Genomic DNA, 27,788 nt, shown 5'->3' with positions numbered 1-27,788 from the left:
GCAATATAATTGAATATTTTGTTGCTTATATTTAGTAATTTTATTAGATATATAGAAAAAATACTAGAAGTGTTTGTGTATACATTAAAAATATGGATATAGATAGTTAGATGTAGGGTAAGGTAAATATATAGAAGACCATACATTTGCACACAAATGTAACATAAACATACCAACACTAGTAATTTAGATGTATGAATATCCATTTGCTGTTTTGGTAGAACATTAGTCAATAACTTGTTAGTTTTCATTGTGGATAAAATATGAGAATTTTAACCTTGTAGAATGGCTTTTTGGGTTGTATAACCTACAAATAAAGTGGTAAATGTGAAGATATTTTAGAGAAGCAAAACAAAATACAACTATTCTAATAGTGTAGGCATCGACATGCATGTTGAGACTCGTGGTCAATACTTTCAAAATTCAAAATGTGTAATCATGCTTTTCTAATAGTAATAGCTTTTTCTTTCCTCTTCAGAGGAAATAATGATTTTTCAAAATTAGAATGGAAGGAAACTTAAAAAAAAAAACAGAAAACCTTTCAGATTTAGTACTACAACAATGGCTTATTTAGCCATACGTTTTCTGGTTAAGGGCTAAAGCAATCAAATAAGCAATTCAGAAGACTGATGCCTCCCTGTAGAAATGCCATTGTATTCCACATAGAAAAATGTCTGGTCTGTTTCTATGATTAAAGATAGTGCTTATGATTGATATCTGATTAAATAGATGTATATCATACAAATATAATGAGAATTAAGTATTGTAAAGAAATTGACATATTATTTATAAAGAAAAATAATCCACAATGAAAGTGAAATCAGTACATTTTCAACTGTAATATTACATATGTTTATCACAGCTCAGGGGAAAAGGCAGATTTTATTAGAAACTGACAGGCATAAAAGCATGCACTATTGGTACACCAGAGTCCTGCAGAGTTGATGACCTTATTATGCAGAAAATATATCCATCAGACATTTGATATCTCTAGTATGTGCAGTGAATTAAGGATAAATTTTATTTTTTAAAATTTGAAAATGGAAAACTTGAAATGGAAAAATCTGTAAATTGACACAATTATTTTAGGCCTAATTTTCCTACATGCTAATTCATAAAAGAACACCGGTTCTAATGCCCCCCCAAAAAGGCATAGAAACATAATTTTTGTCTTTTTTTAAGGGACAAAACTCAAATCCTTATTAGAAAAAAAAATTTTTTATCAAATCCAAGAGAGGTATTTCATCTACCTCAATATTGTGTACTTGTTTTGAATTTAATTCAGCTGTTCAAATATAAATGGGAAGACAATAAAAATAATTAAGAATAAAAAAAAAATTAAGAATATAAAATAAAAAATGAATTATAATAAAAATGAAGGGAAATAATGTGTTAATAATGATGAAATTTCCATATTCACATTATGTTGTTAATGTCAGTAATAATTACCTTCATTATTCTTTTTATATTCACTCTTTGTTATTGTCCTTCATGTCAGTCTCAATACCATATATTATAACTTTTAACCAAAGTAACTGACTTCTCTTTCAAAAAAACCCCATAAGCTGGTTATTTGAGAATAGCTGTCATACATAAACATTTTAGTAGACCTACAAAGACCGTAAGCCCACAGCATAAAGCCCCACACAGCCACATATTTTTTTATACTTTCTTAAATAGTAAAAGTGGATAATGACAATATTATTGTTTTTAACATAACCCAAATGTATAATTATCATTTTATTTTTTATTTTCTTATAATTAAATTTTAAATAGAAGAAACAAATATGTATAGTACGACCTGTCTTGATGACTTTGTTTCACTATGCTAAAGATTTGTGAACTATAAAGATGTACTATATGAACAACTCCCCTTCCATTACACATACACACACACACACACACACACACACACACTCTACATTCAATGAACAATAATGTGTTTTTTTAAAAAAATTTGTGGATATACCTATGATTATTACTGTGTTTCAGTCCATGTACTAAAAGCCACATTCATAATTTTCTCTAAGCAGATTCTCTCTACCTTGTGTCCAGCTATTATTGAACAATTTGATTACAATTCATAGATTGTTTTTTTTTCTAGTTGCAAATGTCTATGTTCAGAATGTCTTAAGTCTTTCAGACATTTAAACAAAGGTTAAGTGTATGAATTTCTGTTATTTGTTTACATATTACCAACTACCCAAAACTTATTGAGTTAACATAACAATTATCATTTTTCACAATTCTGTTCTTTGCTTGGACTTAGGTACATGTCCTTCTGTTTCATCTATATTGTCTTGAGTCACTCATTGGGCTATATTTAGCTGGGGCTTCAATCTACAAAATGGCTTTCCTCACATGTTCCATGTCTTAACTTGGATGGCTGGAACAAATTTAATTTGGTATCTTTCTAGTAGTATAATTTGACTTCTTAAATGTTGACCTATAGCATCAAGATAGCAAAAGTAGGACCTGTCAAACACCACATGGCATTAGCCTGGAATTGGTGCATTATTATTTTTCCACATGCTATTGCTGAAATTAAGTCACAAGGCCAAACCAGATTCAAAAGGAACAAGGATTCCACCTACTGAAGAAAGAAGTGTTATGAGGATTATAGCGTGGGAGAATTATTGGTGACCATCTGTAAGGCAATGTTGTAACTTCAAAATTAAGAATCTAGGCCAAAGTGTCAAATTGCTTAGGCTCTAAAAATGCATTTCCACTACTGACATTACTGCAATATTTATGAAATTATGTAATTATTTTTAAGCCTCATTCTATTTGTCTGGAAAATTAAAGTAATATTTTTCTCCATTAGTTTGTGAGAAGCTAAATAAGAAGAAAACATACATTGAACATGAGCATTTATTATGTGACAGGCTTTAAGTTATTTCCATGCATTAGTCATTTCATCTCCTCAACAAAAAGAGTAACAAAACAGACTTTCTGTAGTATCTCATGTGACAATGAATAGGTCTCTGCTTTCTGTACTAAGAGTACAGAAAATAGGGTCCAATTCACAAAACTACTGCCTCCCAATGGAAAAACTACATTTAAACTAGTATCAAAACTACACTTGGCTAAAAATAAAGAAAAAATAAAAAACAGAGAATCAGAGAGGCAGCAGAAGTAAAATTATTTTTAATATTTGTTATTTACTCTGGGAACCAAGAAAATACATGCTTGGACTTAATCCATGAGGTGTACATTTTTGGGCTACACAGTTTGTCTCTACAAGATGAGACCACTTGGACATCTTACTGCCAAAGCATAACTTTTTAAAGTTAAAAACTTGGGTGCCTGGGTGGCTTAGTTGGTTAAGCATCTGCCTTCAGCTCAGGTCATGATCCCAGGGTCCTGGGATCAAGACCTCCATTAGGCTCCTTGCTCAATGGGGAGCTTGCTTTTCCCTCTCTCACCTGCCACTCCCCCTGCTTGTGCTCTCTCTCTCTCTGTCAAATAAATAAATAAAATCTTAAAAACAAAAAAGTTAAAAATTCCTACACAGAGTGAGCATGTGTCAAAGATTTATTTAATTCATAAATGAGGCAAACAATAAAATGGCAAGACTGGTTTTGTTCATTATATAAATGAAGACACTGTATCTTAGGGAAGTTATTTGCTGAAAATCACATGGGCAATAAATGTTAGCTGTGGGAATAAGATCTAGGACAAAGTCTCATTTTACTACACACTCTCCCAAGTGAGATAATTCCATTCTTTAAAAACTTATTAAATTGTCTTCATGAAAAAGAAAATAGTCTTCACGGTATTTTGCTGAGATCATCATGTCTATGACTTCTAATTTGTCATCCTGAATAGCTTGGTGATATTATGTCTTTCTTGTGTATCATGTTTTATTAGCATTATTTTATATGTTCTCTAGACTTTCTGTAAGATACATTATACGTTTTATTTGCACTAATTCTTGTAACAGTTAAAGCCATTAGATCTGATTGTATGTAAGATACTGTTACAGTTATATGGACTTTTATAGCAGTAAAATTTATGTATAAAATAATTTTATTATTTTTCAAATACTGTGTATCAGTCAGAATTTTTTCATTGCAAACAAAAATTGGCTCTGGATAATTCAAGAAAAAAAGAAAATTATTGAAAGAGAATCTGATAATTCAAAGAATTCCTGGGAAGCTGGATGGGAGCAGGAGCAGCAGCTAAGATCAGGCCACAGGAATACTTCAGTTAGAATGGGAATTTACTGTTCTTATTAGCAGTGAATATTCTGGTGTTACTTACACTGCTGCTAGGGAATATATTAAAGTTTTAAATAAATATCCATTTGTTCTTATATGATTACATAACTTGTTCAAGAGTCACAATACTGAGTTGAAGCAACTATTGTCAAACTAGATCAGATGTCTACTCCATAAGTGCCAGAAGACATATAACCTATTTCAATTTCATACTGGGAGGCACAAGTCTCAATAGATTTTTTGCCCTCTATAGAAAGTGATGGTAAGTGAATTTTAGTCCAGAAAATGTTCACCTTTCTGGGATGCTAACATTTATTCATATACATTTTTTTCTTTCAGTGTTATATCCTAAAATAACAACAAAAATATACCCAAATATAAGGTTCCTGCAAAACATAATGCAAACATCCCTTTCAAAGAGAATCAAAGAAATGAATTTCTATGGTCAACTACAAGTCTAGGTGTAGTTGGACATCTCTAGTTAAAGTTACAATTATTCTATGTATTTTATAATTTATGGACTAATTTGTAAAGAAAACCACCATTAAATATTGGTTTTGTACAATATTGAAAGAAAAATTATTTAGAACATAAACATATTTATGACACAGCAAGATGGAAGGTTGATGAAAGAGTGATGTTTTAGTTACCAGTCACAAGGTCTAATAGCCCTAATGTATAATTCCCTTCTACATTCCTCACTGTATATACAGTTTACTGGTCAGTAGTATCTTATTGGTCAGCAATTTTTTTTTCTGCTAACACAAGCCAAGCCTTAATTCTGAGGGTTGAGAGCCATATACATTTATAGTTAACTATGTAATTTTACAGTACACTTCCAGTAATACTTACCACTCTATATAGTAATATAACATTGTCTCCTAGGCACATCTAACTATGTATTCACCAGATAAGGTATCACATAATTTGCCATCCAAATCACTGTTTTTATGAGTCAGAAGACACTACTGATGGTTATACTCAAACAACAGCTGTGCACAGAGAATATCCTGAGCAATTCTAGAATGTATTTTTATCCAATAAATGTCATTCCACTATTTTATACTATCTGTATAATACATAGTATATTAGAAGACATGAAACTCCTAAGGCATCAAGCCACTGATCTACTGTTTTCTAGAAAATGAGAAATGTTTTTTCAGAGAATATGTGTTATCAGGCATTCAGTATGCTCAAGGATAGTGCTGCTAATGGGGATGAAAATCATGGGTAAAAAACTCATTCAGAAAATATAGTCTCATATGTCTTTCTAAAACTTCCTTGTCACTAAATGTCCAATTTTGTTTATTCCACTTCCCTAATTATTTGGGTCATCTTGGCAAAATCTTAGACATAAAGAATAAACCACAATGCATCCTTATGTTAATCCATCTATCCTTCTGGGATAAGTGCTAAAAATTGGCCTGGTGGAAGATTGACCATCTCCACTGTTCTTAAGAGACATTCCTAAATGGGAAAGGCATGCTCCCTTCATGATGATAAAGATCTGTTATCTTTATGGCAGGCAAGATGCATTAGATACATCTTATTCAAGGGAGGCAGCTCAAGTCACATGGCCATCTGGTATGCCATTCCCTACTGGGACCCTGTAGCCAGTAAAAAAATATTTCTCAAACATTAGGCTCCTTGGGGTGCCTGGGTGGCTCAGTTAAGCATCTGCCTTTGGCTCAGATCATGATCCAAGGGTCCTGGGATGGAGCCTCATGGTGGGGTTCTCTGCTCAGCGAGGAATCTATTTCTCTTCTCCCTCTACCTGCTACTCCCCCTGCTCTCTTTCTCAATTTCTTTCTCTCTCTCTGTCAAATGGATAAAGAAAATCTTTAAAAAAAATCAGGCTCCTAAACTTATCCTTTTCATCCTCATCAGTCAATCTAGTGAAAAAAAAATATTTTGTTGTAGGAATGACCATTCCTGCATCTTTCAATACTTTTATGGTGATAATCTTAAATTTTCCTATGATTTTAGTATTGTTTTTAGCTTACTCTTTTTGTAGAAAGAGAGAGGTGCCTTATGTGGCTTTTTCTATCATAATTCACAAATTATTTACCTAAATATGTATTAGTGTCCACTAGATGACAGGGATTGATTTGGTGGTATTGGGTAAGTAGCATAGAAAAAGATAAAGAAAACAAAAACAAGCCCCTCTTCTCATAGAACTTTGTCCTAGCAAGGGTAACATGTAATAAATTCGCAAATACACATATTCACATACACACAAAGAAAATTTTAAATAACTTTCAGTCAACTGATTAAAGATAAAATGGCTTGATACAATAGAGAGACTAGAGAGTGAAAAGTATACATGAGGAAAGACTTCTTTAATGTGTGGCTTTTATTCCCCAAACCTGCAACTTTGCATTCTTGCTGAAGTCTTAGCAGAGTCTCCATGTGGGAAAACTAACTAATTGTGCTGGGTCTGTTTGCATTCTAGCTACCAAGAGGGCCCTGAAGTTTCCATAGTGGCAAGTAGGCCTCAACTGAGGTCAGCAGATTGTGGAGGAGGTCCAGAAAATGAAAAGGAAGTAGACTCTTGCTTTGAAAAAAATAACAATGTAAGAAATTCAATTTACCTCTTTGTATCTCAGCTTCCCTCATTTGTAAATTTGGGATAACAGTTTGAAATGAAAGTTAGGTGTGAGGTGACACATTTCATGCATAATTTATGGGTAATTTGGCACAGTTCAAGGCAAATGGTAACATGAAATATCGGTGTAAATAATAGGAGAATAATAGATGATGATCTTGTGAAGTTAAGGGCCCTATTACTGGTCATCACAGATAAATTTCAGTTGTTTTATTCATGTTTATTTTCATTTTGGTTGAACACTATCCTATTCAGATAGAACCCTATATTTTCTCTAGCATATAGTTTGTGCACAATAAAAATAATATATATAAATGAATAGAACAAACGATAATTCATAAAATAGAAAAATATGAGTTGTCTAATTCTCCCTGTGTCCTCATAAAAAGTTTACCATTGATCCCAAATTAGCAGACTAAGTTGTTCTTTATGCTTTGCCTTTTAACCATTTTCTATCTTTCTATAATCATATTTTATTTTACCTTTAGTCTTCTGACATCATTATTAGACATTGTTTAATATTTTATAATTCACCTTTTATTTTGCTTCATTCCTCTAACATTTGCCCAAGTCTTTTTTATATCTGAGCTCTCCAAAGAGCTCACTATGTCCTCATGTTCATTTCTTTAGATGACTCACTCTTCTGGCTCTTGTGTGGTATTTTGTGACAATACTATCAGTATTTTGTGTGATATTTCCCCTGGGTTAACTTCCTTTCTCATGTTTTTGCCAATGGGTTATTTTTCTATGGATTTAATTAAACTTAATTTCTAAAATTCAAAGGGAATTTGCATGAGAAAGCTTAGTAATTTCTTTCTTTCTTTTTTTTTTCTGCTTTCCAATTTCTTTTTTTTTAATTTATTTTTTATTGGTGTTCAATTTACTAACATACAGAATAACCCCCAGTGCCCGTCACCCATTCACTCCCACCCCCATCCTCCTCCCCTTCTACCACCCCTAGTTCGTTTCCCAGAGTTAGCAGTCTTTAGGTTCTGTCTCCCTTTCTGATATTTCCCACACATTTCTTCTCCCTTCCCTTATATTCTCTTTCTTTCCCTTATATTCTCTTTCTTTCTTTCTTTCTTTCTTTCTTTCTTTCTTTCTTTCTTTCTTTCTTTCTTTCTTCTTCTTTTTAGTAATTGCTTTCTTTGTAAGAAGAACATCATTCTGGTACATGGTTTGGGGAATGTCTTCTTCCATCTTACCATTGTAAACTACCCAGGTCACACATCTTCAGAGTAATTAATTTTTAGTGGAAGGAAAGATGAAAACACTCCTTTGAATCCAAAGCTTTGAATTTCCTGTGCTGAACTTCAAATTCCGTATCTCATTCCAGGTTCTTTCTGGTAGAGTTGGAAAGTACATTTATTGTCAATCAATAAATTTTGCATAAAAAGCATTTCAGATCTTTACATAACTAACTGTAGGACACACTGAATCACCTCAAATGTGAAGTACCACAGAGTTTAGCACTTGTATTTTCTGCTTAAGAGACCACAGGAAGATTAATGGCATAAAAAGAATAAAGTAGAATTATTCAAAAGGATGCACAGCTCAATATTGCCTATTTTTAATACATACTGTGCAATAAAACTGCTGGTTTCCCTGTTGCATGCAATGATAAACAAAATCTGTTTACAATTTGCTTGCCTTGACTCCTGTGGTAGAGTGTAAAAAAGTATATATTATTGAAAGAAGGAATTTGGAAATTTGGTAAGGTTTGTAGCATCTGTTCTGCTAAAAAGAGGCTTCCCCATTGATGTTCAACGTGGTGAAATATTTTGAACCCCTTGGAGAGTCATTGTTGTTCCTGGAGTCTGAGGCATCAGCAGTAACCATGAATGTCTCTGTTCATTTGTAAAGTGCTCTAGTCTATGGCCATACCACCCTGAATGTGCCCGATCTCGTCTGTAAAGTGCTCTAGCCAGAAAATTAAGCTGCAAGATGAAGATCTTGCTTCAGTGATCCATACTCTTGACATATTCAGCCTTTCAACCTGGTATATTTCAAACCTCTTTATTTGAATCTCTCCAGGGAAGCCAGTCAAAGAATAAAAATGGCCCATAAAGTAGCAGACTGCTTTTTGAATTGAACAAACAGCCTTCTGCAGTAGTTTTCTTTAGCCTTTGCTCATTGCCAGGACACTTCCAAATATAAGAAAGCCTTTCTTCTCATTTTCAAAGCATTACACAAGATGAACCCCAGCTTCTTCAAACAGCATCAAACTTCACACCATTCTATCTGAATCCAGAATAGCACTGAACCAAAATGATAGAAAATTCCTAGAATGCCAGGTATTGGGACTTTCTATTAAAAGGAAATGGGAATAAAAAAGAGAGACTATAATTCTTGTACACTAAAACAAAGTACCATAGAAAAATACTTAGGTTAGACTACTGATATTCTAAATATAAATTACATATGTTAGAAATAATTTTAAGGTTAGAAATTTCTGTATTTATAAAATTTTAATCACACTAAATGTGTTAGCATCATAAATGTTATATCAGGATACAAAACATCACTCAGTTTGAAGATAGTGCTATAACTTACATGCCAGATATATAAAATGTTTTATTATATACTTTTATATTATAGGTTAAATTGTGGCATGTTTGTACATATATGTGTGTCGATTATGTATGAAATGATGAAAAGTGGAATATATTCTATACATTAAAACCACACTAAGCACAGTGAAATTGTAGTAAAACAAAGGATTGAACTGTCAAGCTGATTTATGCAACTGCATGTTATTCGACATCAAACTTTAATAATTATTTCAAGAGTACAAGATAGAACCAATTACATACAGTTTAGCATTTTCTTCTGAAAGATCCCATCAAATACTACTTTCAAAAATGTACATTTTTTTCTATATTACAGGTTCTTTGGGGGTTCATATAGACAAGTTCTGTACAGTGTATATAGGAACATCGTTTACAAAGGAAGCCATTTTGTTTTGATGACTCCTGTGTCTCTAATTTATAGTTATACATATAGAAGAATATCTTATCTTTTCTATTTTCCAGCCATCCATGTGACATAAATCCATAAATATAGATTTATTTATAATAATACTCTTGACACAGCTGATGTATCTTGCTAAAAAGCATTTTTAGATAGGAGCCTCCATATCCTTTTGCTCACAAATGATATTAGCATATTTTCAGGAGAGTCTGGTTAAGATCATCCAGATGTCTCTTATGTAGAAAGGGAATGGGTAGTGGGTCACTAGCTGAAATTAACCCTTTTATTTATGGAAGTTAAAATCCTATATGAGGTAACATAGATAAAAGTCTTGAAAGTTACAGTACTCATGTTGTCAAATGATATACATCTCAGTATGTAGACATTAGATATCTATAAAAATTCCAATTAAATGGCTAATGTATCATTTTATACTGTAAGAATAAAGTATTAAATATTATATATGCATAATTAGAGAACAGAATAATAACTATAAAATGCTCCATGTAAGAAAGAAAATTTTTAAAAATTGGAAGAAGGAAATTTAATTTCTCCAGGAACAAAATAATGGTTGATTGAACAACTAGCATGACCAAGCAATATCAGCTAATGGATTTATTCACACAATGCTTGAAGTAGAAAGTTGAATATGATGTAGACCTTGAAAGACACATGTGACTTAGGCAGAGAGTAAACACATGGAGGCAAAATAAACATATCTACACTATCTATGAATGTATAGAGATAATGTATGGTAGGGAGACAATAGTGAGGACCTAAACTTATTGTAATGGGGTAGATGGAATTAGAGGTAGAATACAATTATGTAAATAACTTGGCATTAAATCAAGAAGAACCTTGGGATGCCTGGGTGGCTCAGCAGTTGAGCATCTGCCTTTGGCTCAGGGCATGATCCTGGATTCCTGAGATTGAGTCCCACATCAGGCTCACTGCATGGAGCCTGCTTCTCCCTCTGTCTATGTCTGCTTCTCTCTGTCTCTCTCATAAATAAGTAAATAAAAGCTTTAAAAAATAAATAAAATATGAAGAAACTTTTTGAGGAATCTGACAAAATTTAGTTTTGATACAATTAAAGTTAGAGAGTCATATGTACGTTCTTCGGCAGGATTTAACATGACATATTGATTTTTTAATCAATATTAATAAAGCAATATTTTTGTAATAGGGATTGATGAGTTGGCCCTGTAGGCAGAAAAAAGCTGTTGATTATAACAGGTATTAGGTAAGAAGAGTATTTTAGAGAATAAATGCAGAGATATTGAGAAGAAAAAATAGAGTTTAGGTTTTGGCTTAATACAGAGCAAAAGGAAAGCTGGAAACAATGATGGCTTCAAGTTTCTAGCCTATAGTGTCATAAAACAAACAAAAGGTAGAGATTAAGCAAAACATCTGGATTGATTAGTGAAACAAAGATGTATAAATTCAAGAACTGTCCATTGGGGCAATATAGAGAAAATAGGGTACCAGATAAATCAGGAGTGACCCTCTTCAAAACTGTTCATAAGGTTAGTAAGCCAAAATTACACTATGAGATACTAGAAAACATGTAGAGTTCTCAAATGAAAGGAAGATTTAAGGTTGGAATGTACAGTGAGTACAGTAAACAAAAATCAGATGAAAAAGTGGTGCAAGACATGAGATATAAAAAGTATGGTGATTCAGGAAATTAAGTTTAAATAGAAATGCCAAGTTGCTGGCAACCCTTTAATGAAGGAGCCTAGAATGAGCCAGTGAAGTGGAGATGACTCCTGGGAGTGGCATCATGAACCGAGTATTTAGGATTCCAGATTTGCTGGTTAATGACAAAGAAATGACAGCTGATGTGATATTAGAAGATATAGTTTTCAAAGCAAAAAGAATTAAGTTTAAAGAATGAAGAATAGAGCCTCTATCTGAGAAATTTCCATAGTTGTAAATTCCAAACAGGAGGGGCCAGGAAAACAAAGAAACTTTTAAGTCCTGTTGTCTACACAATGTGAATATATGTCTGTTAACATTTATCATAGAACTGCATCTTATAAGAAATACTCCCTTCTCATTCCCTGATAATGTGAATCTTGGGGAGGGTCACAGGAGGTACAAGACAAGTCATCACTGATGCTTTATTTTTATATTAAGATACTGAATGAGGATATATGACATGAGAGTAACCAATAAAAGAACCAGGGCTTTTGAATTTAGGCAATTATTCAATTAACTATTTTGTTTCTGTAGATCCGATTTTATATGTGTGAATCATTTAACTTTTTACCCAAAAAACTTCTTGTACTGTATATTTGGTGATGATTTTTTCATCATTTGTATGTCTTTTAAAATCTGTAATTTGATGTTATGTTTAAAGACTATTGCTGGACATAGAATTCTAGGCTGATAGATTCTATTAATACTTTAAAGATGTTGCATACTTTCTTCTCATTCGTATTGTTTCCAATGATAAATGTGAAGACATCCTTAGCTTTATCCTTTTTATTCATAATATTTTTTGTTCTACAGAATTCTTCAAAGATTTTTCCTTAATATTGGTTTTGAGGAATTTGGGTAAAATGCATGATAGTTTTCTTTGTGCTTTTTGTACTTGGAATATATTGGGCTTCTTGCATGTGTAGGTTTATAGGTTTCTTCACATATATAACATATTTGATCATAATTGCTTCAAATATTTTTTTTTATTCTTTTGTCTCTCCTTTGGGAATTTGACCTTCAAATAATATTAGAGTACTTGAAGTTTTCCTACTAATTCCCACTGAATTATTCTGTTCATTATTTTTAAAATATCTTCCCCTCATTTTCAGATATTTTTGATTGCTGCATTCATCAACTAATCTTTTTCAATATCTAATTTACTGTTAATCCCATCTTGTATATTTTTCATCTCAAACAATAAAGATTTCATTGCTAACTTTTTGAAGGAATATTGTTAATATGGGTCCCATCTCATATATTTTTCATCTCAAACAATAAAGATTTCATTGCTAACTTTTTGAAGGAATATGGTTAATATGGGAATAAAGGGGAAAGGAGAAAAAATGAGTGGGAAATATCAGAAAGGGAGACAGAACATGAGAGACTCCTAACTCTGGGAAAAGAACTAGGGGTGGTGGAAGGGGAGGTGGGTGGGGGTGGGGGTGACTCGGTGACGGGCACTGAGGGGGGCACTTGATGGGATGAACACTGGGTGTTATTCTTATGTTGGCAAATTGAACACCAATAAAAAATAAATTTATATAAAAAAATATTTACCAGTATAAAAAAAAAAAGCCTGAGACTAAGAGTCATGTGCTCTATCAACTGAGCTGGATAGGTGTCCCTCATTTTCTTCTAATTCTAACACTATATGACTTTTGGGTTTGTTTCAATTGATTGACTTTTCTCCTACTTATATATTACATTTCTTGCATTTTTACACGGCTGGTATTTTTAATTGCATGTCAGATATTCTGTATTTTATCTTGTTGCATATATTTGTGTTCCTTTAAATACTCCTGAATTTTGTTTTGAGATGCAGTTAAGTTAGAAACAATTTGATCATTTCTGGTTTTGTTTCTAAGATATTTTAAATGGGACAGGAGAAATGTTCCATCTAGGACAAATTATCCCCATTATAGAGATAGGAAACTTCTAGATCCTCCACCCAGTTATGAAGCTCTTCAGCTCTATGTGAGCACTAGACACTGCTCATTTTGCTTGTTTGTTTTTATTTCTGGTTTTGATTACTTCCTCAAATGCAAATGCTGATAACCTCAGCAAAATATGTAATGGGGAGCTTCTGCAAATCTCCAGAGTTTGTAGTTTTCTCCTGTACAGTTCTGTCTTCTAAATTCTAGTTGCTTTGTTTGCTCTGGACCATCATACCTGTCTCCAGAACTCATGGAGTCTGTGGGTCTCCACCTGCTTCTCCTTTTCTGGACTGTGGCATAGAAACTCTCTCACTGCAGTAATCTGGGATAAAGATAGGGTTTATCTTTTTTATTTTACAACCTGGAATGCCATTCAAGGAATTTACTAGGGTGTTGTTGAAACTGTTTCCCCATTATTTATTTTCCTATTTCTTTTCCTTTTTTTTTCTTTACTTTTTTCTTTTTTCTCTTTTTTTCTTATTTTTCTCTTTTTTTAATTACTATTTCCTGTAGGAAGATTAATCTAGTTCCTATTACTCCAGTATGTTGAAAAGTGGGCATCCACTTGGGAAAAAGAAAATTTGTTTAAATGTTCTCATATATTTTGATCTTATTAAAAAATTCAGAGCTTAGAATAAAAACATTTGCAAATCCTTTACCCAACAAAGGACTTATATCCAAAACATATTTTAAAAAACCCTTTATATGCAACAGTAAGAAAATAATCATCCAATACAAAAGTGGACAAAAGGCTTAAATAGGCAATTCTTTAGAAAGGATATACTAATGGCAAAGAAGCACATGAAAAGATACTCAACATTAACAGTTAGAAAAATACAAAGCAATACCATGAGAGCTCCACTACCTGCCTTGAATAATATCTAAAATTAAAAGTTTGAACATGTTAAATGTTGGAAGGGATATGGAAGGACTAAATTCTCATACATTGTTGGTGGAAATACAAAGTAGTACAGCTGCTTTGGAAATAGTTTGATGGTTTCTTAAAAAGGTAAACATATGCCTACAAATAACTGATATTTCCAAGTTTGTTATCTGGGAGAAAGAAAGCATGTGTCTATCCTAATACTTATATATAAATTTCAAAGAAGTTTTATTTGTAATAAATAAAGCAGAAAATAGCCTAAATCCATCAATATGAGAATGGATAAACAATTGCAGCAAATTTAGAAATAGAATCATGTTCTATTATAAAAAGGAATGAACTGTCTCAAAATAATTATGCCAAGTATAGTAAAGTAGATATAAAGAACCCATGCTATATGATTATATTCATTAAAATTCTAGAAACTGCAAGTTAATTTATACTGGAAGAACACAAATCTGTAGTTGCTAGAAATTGAAATGGTCTGGGTGGAGCTGGGAAGAAAGGATAACAAAGTGTCATAAGAAAACTTTTTGGGTGATAGATATGTTCATTATTTTAATTGTAATAATGATTTCATAGGCTTATACACATATCAAAAGTTATCAAATGGTACATTTTAAATACACAGCTTATTTTATGCCAATTATATCTCAATAAAGCTGTTTTATTTTTTTAAAAAAATCAGAGCTTACTATGGACTAGGCATTATGTGGATAATGGGTATGCAATGGTGAGCAAAGGGGACATATTCTCTGTGAATATTAATTTTCAGTCTGTTGAAGGTAATAAATATATAATTACAAGCTTTGATTAGTGCTATCACTGGAAGAAAGTGCCTGTTCAATTCCATAATGTAATGTTTAAGTCATTGACAATGGGAGTCACACTTTACCTTCTAAATCTTTTCATCTCATATATTTTATGTCATACAGTAGCCACTCAACAACTAGTTTTTAATTTAATTCACTAGTGATTCATGAATGAGAAAAGGTGCCAATCTAATTCCCAAAAAGGTTACTCAATGATATTGAAGATAAGAATTATAGGGATAAATTATGACTTATGTATACCTAAGATGAAGTTGGAAAACATGATGCCTAATTTATATTTGTAGGTCAGGAAATAATTCTTAAGGAGCACAGCTTAGCCTTAAATGACAAGTAACATTAGGGAAGAAAGATAGTTGAGAAGAGAGATTTTATAAAGAGTGATTAATATGCTCAGAATCATACAGGTAAAAAACATAGGTGTCATTATAAAACCTGATATAGTTGGAGTTTGGATTGCATTTGGTAAAAGAGCAAGTTAAGAAGGCCTAGAGGTAGCAATAGCAAGATAAAGGATTGTGCGCTAACATATTGGTCTTTACTTTATGCTAAAAACTATTGGGAGACAGTGACAACTTAAAGTAGCGGAATAATATAATGAAATTTGTATACCATAAAATCATTCTGGCATTGAGTAGAACTGGGGTTGTGGGGACTGACCTGACTGTTGTAGTGATGTAGCAATGAGTTTCCAACCTATAGCTGAAGCATTGAAAATAAAAAGAAGGGAATGAATTTCAGATGTATTAAGAATGGAAATAGAACTTGGTGACCGGCTGAATTTGGGTAGTGAAACAGAGGAATAAATGACTTAGGAAACTGAATAGAGGAGGAGCATATCCTTCAAGGATACAATTGTTAAAGGAAGGGGAAAAAAAAAAAAAAGGAAGGGAGTAGGTGTGGTGTGGAAGAAAGATAATTCTGACCTGATCAATTAAACTATCAAAATATTCTACACCTTGAGAAACAAATGAACAAAAATCTATTCGCCTATTTCACTACCCCAACAATAATAGGACTCCCCATTGTAATCTTAATTGTTATATTTCCAAGCATTCTAGTTCCCTTACCGGTGGATTTGGAGATACGTGCACAGAACTTCTAAGCCCTTCCTACTTTCTTTTCTGCAAGAAAATGCAGTAGCTTGCCAAGTATTTCCCTGAGCGCCCTGGCGTTTCCCTGCGCTCTAGTACATGCCAGCTGCTGGGTTTCCCACGAAGACCTTTACCTCGAATAAAGAGTCATGTGAGAAGAAGCTGAGGCCAGCTTCTGCCTTGGCAACAAGCTGTGTCCAGGGGCATCTTAGATCTTTGGGCTGTGTGGGGCGAGTCTGAGACGCAAAGGGAATACCTTGAGATGCCAGAACATAAAGTAGGAAGAGCTTCATCAACTGCTTGAAATTCTTGAATTTGAATTTGAAACAAGTTTAAACTACCTCATCAACATTGAAATTGCTCTGGCTCTGAGCTTCTTTATCTGTGAGGTAATACTTATCTACATTATTTAAGTCACTTTTAACATGATAGTTTGTTTCTTTACAGCACTCTAGTATACTCTAATACAGATAAACACTCTGAATGCAGAGGCAAAGGCCAGGAGCTTTGGAAAACAAAGTAGATGAGGAATATCATTTTGAGAGATATCAGCACTGATAAAATCATTATTACATATAATTCATTTTTAGTGACACAGATTGTATGTCCTATGTTATCCATTCAACATCTACTCCACCCTTCCCTAGTTTGCCTTCGTGGAATACAGAGGCTGGAAAAATAAAAACTACGTTTCCAAATTCACTTGGTTTCTAGATGTGATTTAGATTTGGCCGATCACATGCATACATAAGAGAGCGGAAGGCAGAAGTGCAGTGAAGGCCATATGGCAGCTTCTTCTGCTATTTTACCTGGCAAACATGGATATTAAGGCATTTGCTGTTTTAGGCAACACATCAACATTTGTGCCATAGTTCAGTAACTGGCACCATGAAAGCAGAAAGATGCTGGTGTAGGTCGTAGTAGATACAATGTGGTTCCAGAGACAACAACAAAAACTATACTTTTTTTTTTTTTCATCGTGCTGTTGTCCTGAATGTCTATAGATGTGTGAGTGTGTGAGTTCCTAACCATGGAAGATTTTGATTTTGCCAGTTCCCCATTGTGACAATGTAAATGTTCTAGGGTTTATAAGCTTATGGCCTTAAAAGAAACTTCATTGGTATACTGGTTCCCTGGAGTGATTGGAATAGTTGTTCTTGAAACTCAACCTAGCAGTTCCTTCTTCAGCCCTCCCACTGATTTCCTAAGCCTCTTAATATCCTACAATATACCTAATTAATATATTTAAAATCCTTAAACAAATTCCCTCTTTCTTAAACTACCTGGAGTAGAATTTTATTCTACTTAACCCTGACAAACATCAAAACTGTAATTAATTTATCATTATTACACACATTTTTGTATTAATTGTATATTTTTTGTGACAATCTTTTTTCTCCTGGTATTTAACAAAGTGCTAGGCATATGGCAATTCATAATTTTGTATAGATATATAAATAAAGATAAATTTACATAAATTCTAGTATCATAATTCATGTCAATAGTTTATTTTCAAAATAGTCCCTTCTTCTAGAGTATAAAAATAGCAACAAAGAAGTATGTTAAGCACTCATTGTGAAAGTTTTATGGGGAAATATGAAAGGTGAACTCCTGGCATTTAAAATACCAAATGTATTCAGACGTTCCTTTGAAGAAAAACGCTATGTAGTATATGTGTTTAATGACAGGTTGGCATGATATCAAAATAACCTTCTGGCAGTGAATAAATTGGTGAATACAGGCACAAGTGGCCTAGCTGATCTCACTCTTTGTGTCTCTACTGTTTCTAAATAAATTTTCCTATCAACTTGCAAAGAGTTTCTAGTCCCAAGCTTTTTTATTGGTTCATTTCCAGTTTAGTTTAAAAAATATTCTTTAACTTAATGTGGACAATTATTGGAAAGAAAAGAAGAACCTATAGAGACAAAATTTGAAATGCTGTCCACAGATAGTCATATTAAACTGAGGCTTGATGTCACCATTATTATTATTAAATATATTATTAATTTTTAAACTGCTGCTTGATGTCTATCAGTCTGTTAGCCATCAGGAAGTGTGGAGGCAGAGAAAATTAAGGCCATTCCACTTTAAGTTCAGCATTATCACAAGTACAACCATCCCAGGCCCCTGTGAATAAGAGCTGAACTTTACCTTACTTCAGTTACAGGAAGAAAACAGCTTACAGCTTAACATCCTAGAAAACCTGATATTTATCCTAGAAGCCCCTATTAGAATAAGAACAGAGCTCAACGCCCTTGAAGGCCCCATATCAAAATGTAAACAGAACTTGAGGAATTGCTCCACCCCTTCTGGAGGTCCCCTAGACCAGTCCTTAAAACTAAGCTGAAACCCACCTCGGGGTCCAATTCCCTGCTCCGCTGTGTCAGGTATACTTGGACCCAAGCTCGAGCTTGTAAATAAACCCTTGTGTGTTTGCATCGGTGTCGGCTCCTTGGTGGTTTCTTGGGCACCACAGAAGCAGGGCTGTCATTATACTTAAGCAGAAGAAGTGACATTCAGTCTAGTTTTGAGGAATTATGCATAGTGGTTAAGTCCTTTATCTTTATGCTCTGACTATATTGGTTCAAATCCCAAATCTATCACTTACTAGTCAAGTGACCCTGAGTAACTTAATTAACTTCTTGGAGGCTGAATTTCGGTACCTATCAATTATCTATCAATTATTCATATTTTAAAATAGTTAGAGGAGGATAAGCCCCATAGGAGTTACATAAAGATTAAATAAATTTTTTCTCCTAAAGTACCTGGCCTAGTGCTTGTCACATAGGGATAGATTTAATAAAGTTGTTTTTTAAATTATTGAGGAGCTCCCTTATTTGAAACATCTCTCTTATAGTCCTGTTAGTTGTTCCATCAACAATTTTAGTATTAATTTGTAAAGGTTATCTGAAGGAGAGATCCACTTAAATTTCATTGTTATAACAAGTGCATTCACTAAACTTTTCTAAGTGCTTGTGTCAGAGGATATAATATCCATCTTACAGAAAATGTGACCATATGGTGTAGGCATATATATTTTGAATGGAACAAAGGAAGGTGAGAATATATTATGATATCTATGGGGGTATAAGAAGGACAATTACAGAAAAGGGAGAAATGTTAGGTCACTGTAAAAGAATTCCTCTTAATTCAAACTTTTAAATAATGATATAATAGAATTTTTGAATGTCTAAACAAAGTTAACTGAGAAATATATCAAGAAATAGCATTTTAAGTACTCAGAAAACTAGTATTAAGGCATAATAACTACCAGTGATGTCTTATTTGATATCTCAAATATAAATGTTAAGAATCATTGATCCGATAATTAATCAAATTTACAAGATGTTCTTCTTGTCCAATCATATGTATATTTACGTAAAAAGTTACAGTGATTTCAATTAGTCTTCTAGTTGACTTTTTTGCATTACTTTGGCAAGACTTAATTAATTTTCAATGAACTGCCCAGGAGCGCTTGTTAAGGTATTGCAGGTATTACAGAGACATTGGATATATTAATTTCTAATGACTTGAGCTGTTAATATATTATTTTAGCAAGGTTTTTGGACAGTTAATTAAAAATGCTTAACAAGGCAGCATATTGTAAAGTACTTAAGGTAATCACTAAAGTAAGGCGCATTAGCAAAAAACACAAAAGAAAAAAGAAAACATACCCTGATCATAGCAACAAAACAAATTATCTTTGTTACACCAAATAAATGTACATTTAAAAATCATTTCAATTTCTAAAATTGTTGGACAGTATCAGTCACAGTATAGATTTCATCATAAACAGTGCACTGGTATTGCTGTAAATGTGTTATGTTCTGATAATACAGTCAGTAACTAATGTTGCCCCCTGAACAGAATGTTAGAGATATTACTTAATTGCTTTGTACCACCATTTACACTTTCTCAATATGTTTAATCATAATTTTCAAATATCAGTCTCACCATCACATTAATTTCTTTCTTGAAACAAAATATTTGTAATTTTTCTGTCTTCTGGGGGCCCATGTCATTAATATCTTTGAAAGCTGGGAACATGTTCTGAAGACAGAAGTTGCTATAAATAAATGCTTACAGAAATTTATATTGTTTAGGTTGATTTTGAGTGTATTTATTATGGCGAATATCAAAGAGTGATTTAATTCTTCATAGAAAGTTATAATTTAGGGTTAGATAACATCTTGAAAATTTGTACTCGTAAATATTTATTGTGTAAGCAAAAAGGCATTCATTTTATGGAGGGGATGTATAGTGGTTTTTCTGTTTTTTAGTTTTTTGGGGTTTTTAGTGTACCAATTTACCTTAGCTTTTTTATTTTTTTTATTTATTTTTTTTTAATGAGATTGTCCAAGTCTTTATCTTTTCACTATAATTTGAAGGGTTTTTTAAAGTTTTTATAAGGTTTTTACTTAAGTTCCAGTTAATTAATCTGGAATGTAATATTAGTTTCAGGTGTACAATATAGGGATTCCACACTTCCATACAATACCCAGTGCTCATCACTTCTTAAATCCCATCACCTATTTAACCCATTCCCCTCCAGACCACCCTCTGGCAACCATCAGTTTGTTCTCTATAGTAAAGAGTCTATTTCTTGATTTGCTTCTCTCTCTCTCTTTACCTCTTTGATTTGTTTCTTAAATTCCACACATGAGTGATATCATATGGTATTTGTCTTTCCCTGAATGACTTATTTTGCTTAGCATAACACACTTTAGCTCCATTCATGTCATTGCAAATGGCAAGATTTCATTCTTTTCTACAGCAGAGTAATATTCCATTGTGTGTATATGTATATGTATATGTATATATGTGTGTGTATATCTATCTTCCTTATCCATTTATCAGTCAGTGGACACATTTGAGCTGTTTACATAGTTTGGCTTTTATATATAATGCTGCTGTAAACATCAGGGAGCATGTATCCCTTTGAATTAGTATTTTTTATTCCTTTTTTAAAATTTAGATTCAGTTAATTAATGTATAGTATATTATTAGTTTTAGAGGTAAAGTTCAGCGATTCATCAGTCTTACATAATACCCAGCGCTAATTACATCACATTCTCTCCTTAATGCCCATCACCCAATTATCCCATCCCCCCACCAATCCCCTCCAGCAACTCTCAGTTTGTTTCCTAAGAGTCTCTTATGGTTTATCTCCCTCTCTGATTTCATCTTGTTTTATTTTTCCCTCCCTTCTCCTATTATCCTCTGCTTTGTTTCTTAAATTCCACATATGAATGAGATGGTATGATAATTATGTTTCTCTGATTGATTTATTTTGCTTAACATAATTCTTTGAATAAATATCAAGTAGTGAAATTGCTACATTGTAAGGTAGCTCCATTTTTTAATGTTTTGAGGAACCCCCATACTGTTTTCCAGAGTGCCTGCACCAGTTAGCATTTCCACCAACATGACAAGAGGGTTCCTCTTTCTCCACATCCTTGCCAACACTTGTTATTTCTTGTGTTTTGATTTAGCCATTCAGACAGGTGTGAGTTGACATCTCATTATGGTTTTGATTTGCATTTCCCTGATTACGAGTGCTGTTGAGCATCTTTTTTAGTGTCTGTTGGCCATCTGTGTATCTTCTTTAGAAAAATGGCTCTTCATGACTTCTGCCCATGTTTTAATTGGATTCTTCATTTTTTGGGTGTTGAGTTTTATAAGTTTCTTCTATATTTTATATGTTAACCCTTTATTGGATATCATTTTCAAATATCTTCTCAATTGCCCTTTAGTATTATTGATTGCTTCCTTGACTGTGCAGAAGCATTCTATTTTGATAAATTCCTAGGAGATTATTACTGTTTTTTCTTTCCCTACCTCAGAAGACATATCTAGAAAGAAGTTGCTACAGTGAATGTCAAAGAGGTTATTGCCTATATTCTGTTCTAAAAATTTTATGCTGGGCAGCCCCGGTGGCGCAGCGGTTTAGCGCCGCCTGCAGCCCAGGGTGTGATCCTGGAGACCCAGGATCGAGTCCCACATCGGGCTCCCTGCATGGAGCCTGCTTCTCCCTCTGCCTGTGTCTCTGACTCTCTCTCTCTAGCTGTGTCTCTATGAATAAGTAAATAAAATCTTAAAAAAATAAAAAAATAAAAATTCATGCTTTTAGATTTTATGTTTAGGTCTTTAATTCATTTTGAATTTATTTTTATGAAACAGCAGAAAGAGAAATTAAGGAATCAATCCATTTACAATTGCACCAAAACAAATAAGATATTTAGGGATAAACCCAACCAAAGAGGTAAATAGACCTGTACTTTGAAAACTATAGAAAACTTGAAAGAAATTGAAGATAACACAAAGAAATGGGGAGACATTCCATGTTCATGGATTACAGGAACAAATATTAAAATGTCTATACTGGGATCCCTGGGTGGCGCAGCGGTTTGGCGCCTGCCTTCGGCCCAGGGCGCGATCCTGGAGACCCAGGATCGAATCCCACGTCAGGCTCCCGGTGCATGGAGCCTGCTTCTCCCTCTGCCTGTGTCTCTGCCTCTCTCTCTCTCTCTCTCTGTGACTATCATAAATAAAAAAAAAAAAAAAAAAAAATTAAAAAAAAAATAAATAAATAAAAAAATAAAAAAATAAAAAATAAAATGTCTATACTATCCAAAGCAATTTCCACATTTAATATAATCCCAATCAAAATACCACCAGCGTTTTTCACAGAGTTACAATAAACAATCCTAAAATTTGTATGGAACCACAAAAGACCTCAAATAGCCAAAGCAACCCTGAAGAAGAGAAGAAAAGCTGGAGGCATCACAATTCCAGACTTCAAGTTATATTAGAAAGCTATAGTGATCAAGACAGTATGGTACTGGTACAAAAATAGACACACAGAGCAATGGAACAGAATAGAAAACCCAGAAATGAACCCACAACTATACCGGGTCACTTAATCTTTGACAAAGCAGGAAGGAATAGTCAGTAGGACATCTGGGATACGTGAGGGGAAATTGTTCACTCTTCTTGGAGAGTTTCCTAATCTGGGGAAGGAAACAGACACCCAAATCCAGTAGGCACAGAGATCTCCCATCAAAATTATCAAAATAAGGCCAATAGGAGGATATATCATAGTTAAATTTGCAAAATACACAGATAAAGAAAAATCTTAAAAGCAGCAAGACAAAAGAAGTCCCTAGCTTATAAGGAAAGACAAAGTTAGCAACAGATCTCTCTAAAGAAACTTGGGAAGCAAAAAGAGAGTGGTATGATATATTCAGTGTTCTGAATGGGGAAAATATGCAGCCAAGAATACTGTATCCAGCAAGACTGTCATTCGGAATAGACAGAAAGATAAAGAGTTTCCCAGAAAAATAAAAACTAAAGGAGTTTAGTTTTTGGTTGGTAAACCAAGCACAAGAAATATTATTATTGTTATTTTTTTTAAAGATTTATTTATTTATTTATTTATTTATTTATTTATTTATTTATTTATTTATGATAGACATAGAGAGAGAGAGAGAGAGGCAGAGACACAGGAGGAAGGAGAAGCAGGCTCCATGCCAGGAGCCTGATGTGGGACTCGATCCCGGGACTCCAGGATCGCACCCTGGGCCAAAGGCAGGCACTAAACCGCTGAGCCACCCAGGGATCCCCCACCAGAAATATTAAAGGGGACTGCCAAGTGGTAAAGAAAGACCAAAAGCTGCAAAGACCAGAATGGAACTCAGAAAATCTCCAGAAACAATGACATAATAAGGAATAAAATGACAGTAAATTCATCTATCAATAATCACTCTGAATGTAAATAAACTAATGCACCAGTCTAAAGATACATGGTGTCAGAATGGATTGAAAAATAAGACTAATCAATGTTCTATATAAGAAACTCATTTTAGGGGCAGCCTGGGTGGCTCGTGGTTTAGCGGTGCCTCAGCCCAGGGTGTGATTCTGGAGACCCGGAATCAAGTCCCACGCCAGGCTCCTGCATGTAGCCTGCTTCTCCTTCTGCCTGTGTCCCTGCCTCTCTCTCTATCTCTCTCCATCTCATGAATAAATAAATAAAATCTTAAAAAAAAAGATAAAAGAAACTCATTTTAAACCTAAAGTTACCTGATTGAAAGTGAGGGTATAGAAAACCATTTATCATGCAAATGGATGTCAAAAGAAAGCCAGAGTAGCCATACTTATATCTAACTAGATTTTGAACCAAAGACTGTAACATTGATGCAGAAGGGCACTGTATATAATAAAGGAGTTTATCCAACAAGAAGATTAAACAACTGTAAATATTTATGTCCACAACTTGAGGGCACCCAATTATATAAAACAACTAATAATAAACATAAAGGAACTTGCTGATAGTAATACAATAATAGTAGGGGAGTTTAACACCTCACTTATATGAATGGACATATCATCTAAGCAGAAAATCAACAGGGAAGCAATGGCTTTGGATGACACACTGGAATAGATGTACTTAATAGATACATTCATAACATTTCATCTTAAAGCAGTACAATACACATTCATTTTTGAGTGTTCATGAGACATTCCCCAGAACGGATCACATACTGGTCACAAATCAGGCCTCAACAAGTACAAAAAGAATGAAATCTTACCAAGCATATTTTCTGACCACAATGCTGTGAAACTTAAAATCAACCACAGGAAAATTTGGAAGGACCACAAATACATGGAGGTTAAAGTACATCCTACTAAAGAATGAATGGGTCAACCAGAAAATTAAAGAAGTAAAAAACACATGGAAACAATTGATAATGAAAATGTGAAGGTCCAAAAAATTTAAGATTCAGCAAAAGAGGTCATAAGAGGGAAATTTTTAGTAATGCAGGCCTACCTCAATTAGAAGGAAAAATCTCAAATAAACAACTGAACCTTACACCTAAGGGAGCTGAAAAAAAGAAAAGCAACTGAAGCATAAGGCCATCAGAAGAAGAGAAATAATAAAGCTTATAGCAGAAATAAATGATATAGAAATTTTAAAAAATTGTAGAACAGATCAATGAAACCAGTAGCTGGTTCTCCCGAAGAATTAATAAAATTAATAAAGCCCTAGCCAGACTAATCAAAGTTAAAGAGGAAGGACCCCAATAAATAAAATCATGAATGAGAGAGGGACAGTTATAACCAAGACCACAGAAATGCAAACAATTTTAAGAGAATATTATGAAATATGATGTAAAATATTATTAAAATTATGTGCCAACAAAATGGGCAATCTGGAAGAAATGGATAAATTTCTAGAAACATGTAAATTACCAAAATTGAAACAGAAAGAAATAGAAAATTTGAACAGATTGATAACCAGCCAAGAAATTGAATTTATCAAAAATCTCCCAACAAACAAAGGTCCAGGGCCAGATGGCTTCTCAGGGAAATTTTACTAAATATTTAAAGAGGAGTTAATACATATCCTTCTCAAATGGTTCCAAAAAATAGAAATGGAAAGAAAATTTCCAAATCATTCAATGAGTCCATCATTACCTTGATCACAAAACCAGATCAAGACCCCACTAAAAAAGAGAATTAAAGGCCAATTAACCTGAAGAACATGGACACAAAAATTCTCAACAAGATAATGGCAAATTGAATCCAATAGTACACTGAAAGAATCATTCATGATGATCAAGTAGGGGTGATTCCTGGGCTACAAGGGTGGTTCGATATTTGCAAATTGATCAATGTGATACATCATATTAATAAAACAAAGAATAAGAACCATATGATCCTGTCAATAGATACATAAAAAGCATTTGACAAACCGCAGCATCCATTCTTGATAAAAACCCTCAACAAAGTAGGGATAGAGGGAGCATACATCATAAAGGACATACAAGAACCACAGCTAATATCATCTTCAATGGAGAAAAACTGAGAGCTACGGTCAGGTACAAGACAAGGATGTCTACGAGCACCATTTTTATTTAACATGGTACTGGAAGTCCTTTCCTCAGCAATTGGACAATAAACAGTAGTAAAAGGCATGGGGGGGCGGGGCAAGATGGCAGAGGAGTAGGGTCCCCAAGTCACCTGTCTGCACCAACTTACCTAGATAATTTTTTTTTAAGATTTTATTTATTTATTCATTGTAGACATAGAGAGAGAGAGGCAGAGACACAGGCAGAGGAAGAAGCAGGCTCCATGCCAGGAGCCTGACGCGGGACTTGATCCTGGGACTCCAGGATCATACCCCGGGCCAAAGGCAGTCGCCAAACCACTGAGCCACCCAGAGATCCCCCCTTGATAACTTTCAAATCATCCTGAAAACCTAGGAAATTGACCTGAGATTTAAAGAGAGAAGAGCTGGAACTCTACAGAGAGAAGAGTTTGCTCTTACAACAAGTACAACTCATTTTTGCCACTCTGCACTGAGCAAAATGACTAGAAAGAAGAACTCACCACAAAAGAAAGAATCAGAAACAGTAATCTCTGCCATAGAGTTACAGAATTTGGATTACAATTTGATGTCAGAAAGCCAATTCAGAAGCACAATTTATAAAGCTACTCATGGCTCTGGAAAAAAGCATAAAGGATTCAAGATACTTCATGACTGCAGAATTTAGATCTAATCAGCCTTAAATTAAAAATCAGTTAAATGAGATACAATCCAAACTGGAGGTCCTATTGGTGAGGGTTAATGAGGTAGAAGAAAGAGTGAGTGACATAGAAGACAAGTTGATGGCAAGAAAGGAAGCTGAGGAAAAAAGAGAAAAACAATTAAAAGACCATGAGTTAAGGGAAATAAATGACAGCCTCAGAAGGAAAAAAAATCTACATTTGATTGGAGTTCCAGAGGGCGCTGAAAGGGCCAGAGGGCCAGAATGCATATTTGAACAAATCATAGCTGAGAAGTCTCCTAATTTGGGGAGGGTCACAGGCATTCAGGTCCAGGATATAGAGAGGTCCCCCCCCAAAATCAATAAAAACCATTGAACACCTCACCAGTTAATAATGAAACTTGCAAATTCCAAAGATAAAGAGAAAATCCTTAAAGCAGCAAGAGACAAGAGATCCCTAACTTATATGAGGAGAAATATTAGATTAACAGCAGACCTCTCCACAGAGACCTGGCAGGCCAGAAAGGGCTGGCAGGATATATTCAGGGTCCTAAATGAGAAGAACAAGCAGCCAACAATACTTTATCCAGCAAGGCTGTCATTCGGAATAGAAGGAGAGATAAAGAGCTTCCAAGATAGGCAGAAACTGAAAGAATATGTGACCACCAAACCAGCTCTGCAAGAAATATTAAGAAGGACTCGGTAAAAGAAAGAGGACACCCAAAGAAATAATCCACAAAAACATGGGCTGAATAGGTATTATGATGGCACTAAATTCATATCTTTCAATAGTAACTCTGAATATGAATGGGCTTAATGATCCCATCAAAAGATGCAGGGTTTCAGACTGGATAAAAAAAAACAAGACCCATCTATTTGCTGTCTACAAGAGACTCATTTTAGACCTAAGGACACCTACAGCCTAAAACTGAAAGATTGAGGAACCATTTACCATTCAAATGGTCCTCAAAAGAAAGCTGGGATACCAATCCTCATATCAG

At 33.9% G+C, this 27,788-nt stretch overlaps 1 long non-coding RNA gene across 1 annotated transcript in view; it reads left to right on the top strand.

The window, feature by feature from the left end:
- LOC140623777 (uncharacterized) overlaps positions 1-27,788 on the top strand; it is a 318,326-nt gene that overhangs the window by 61,173 nt on the left and 229,365 nt on the right. Inside the window, exon 2 of the long non-coding RNA XR_012023312.1 lies at positions 6,673-6,793. This is a non-coding gene — a long non-coding RNA (uncharacterized lncRNA). The remainder of the gene's footprint in view (positions 1-6,672; positions 6,794-27,788) is intronic.

This window comes from Canis lupus, chromosome 33 (assembly GCF_048164855.1).
Source record: "Canis lupus baileyi chromosome 33, mCanLup2.hap1, whole genome shotgun sequence".
Lineage (NCBI taxonomy): Eukaryota > Metazoa > Chordata > Mammalia > Carnivora > Canidae > Canis > Canis lupus.
This window is presented reverse-complemented; position numbering and strand designations above follow the sequence as displayed.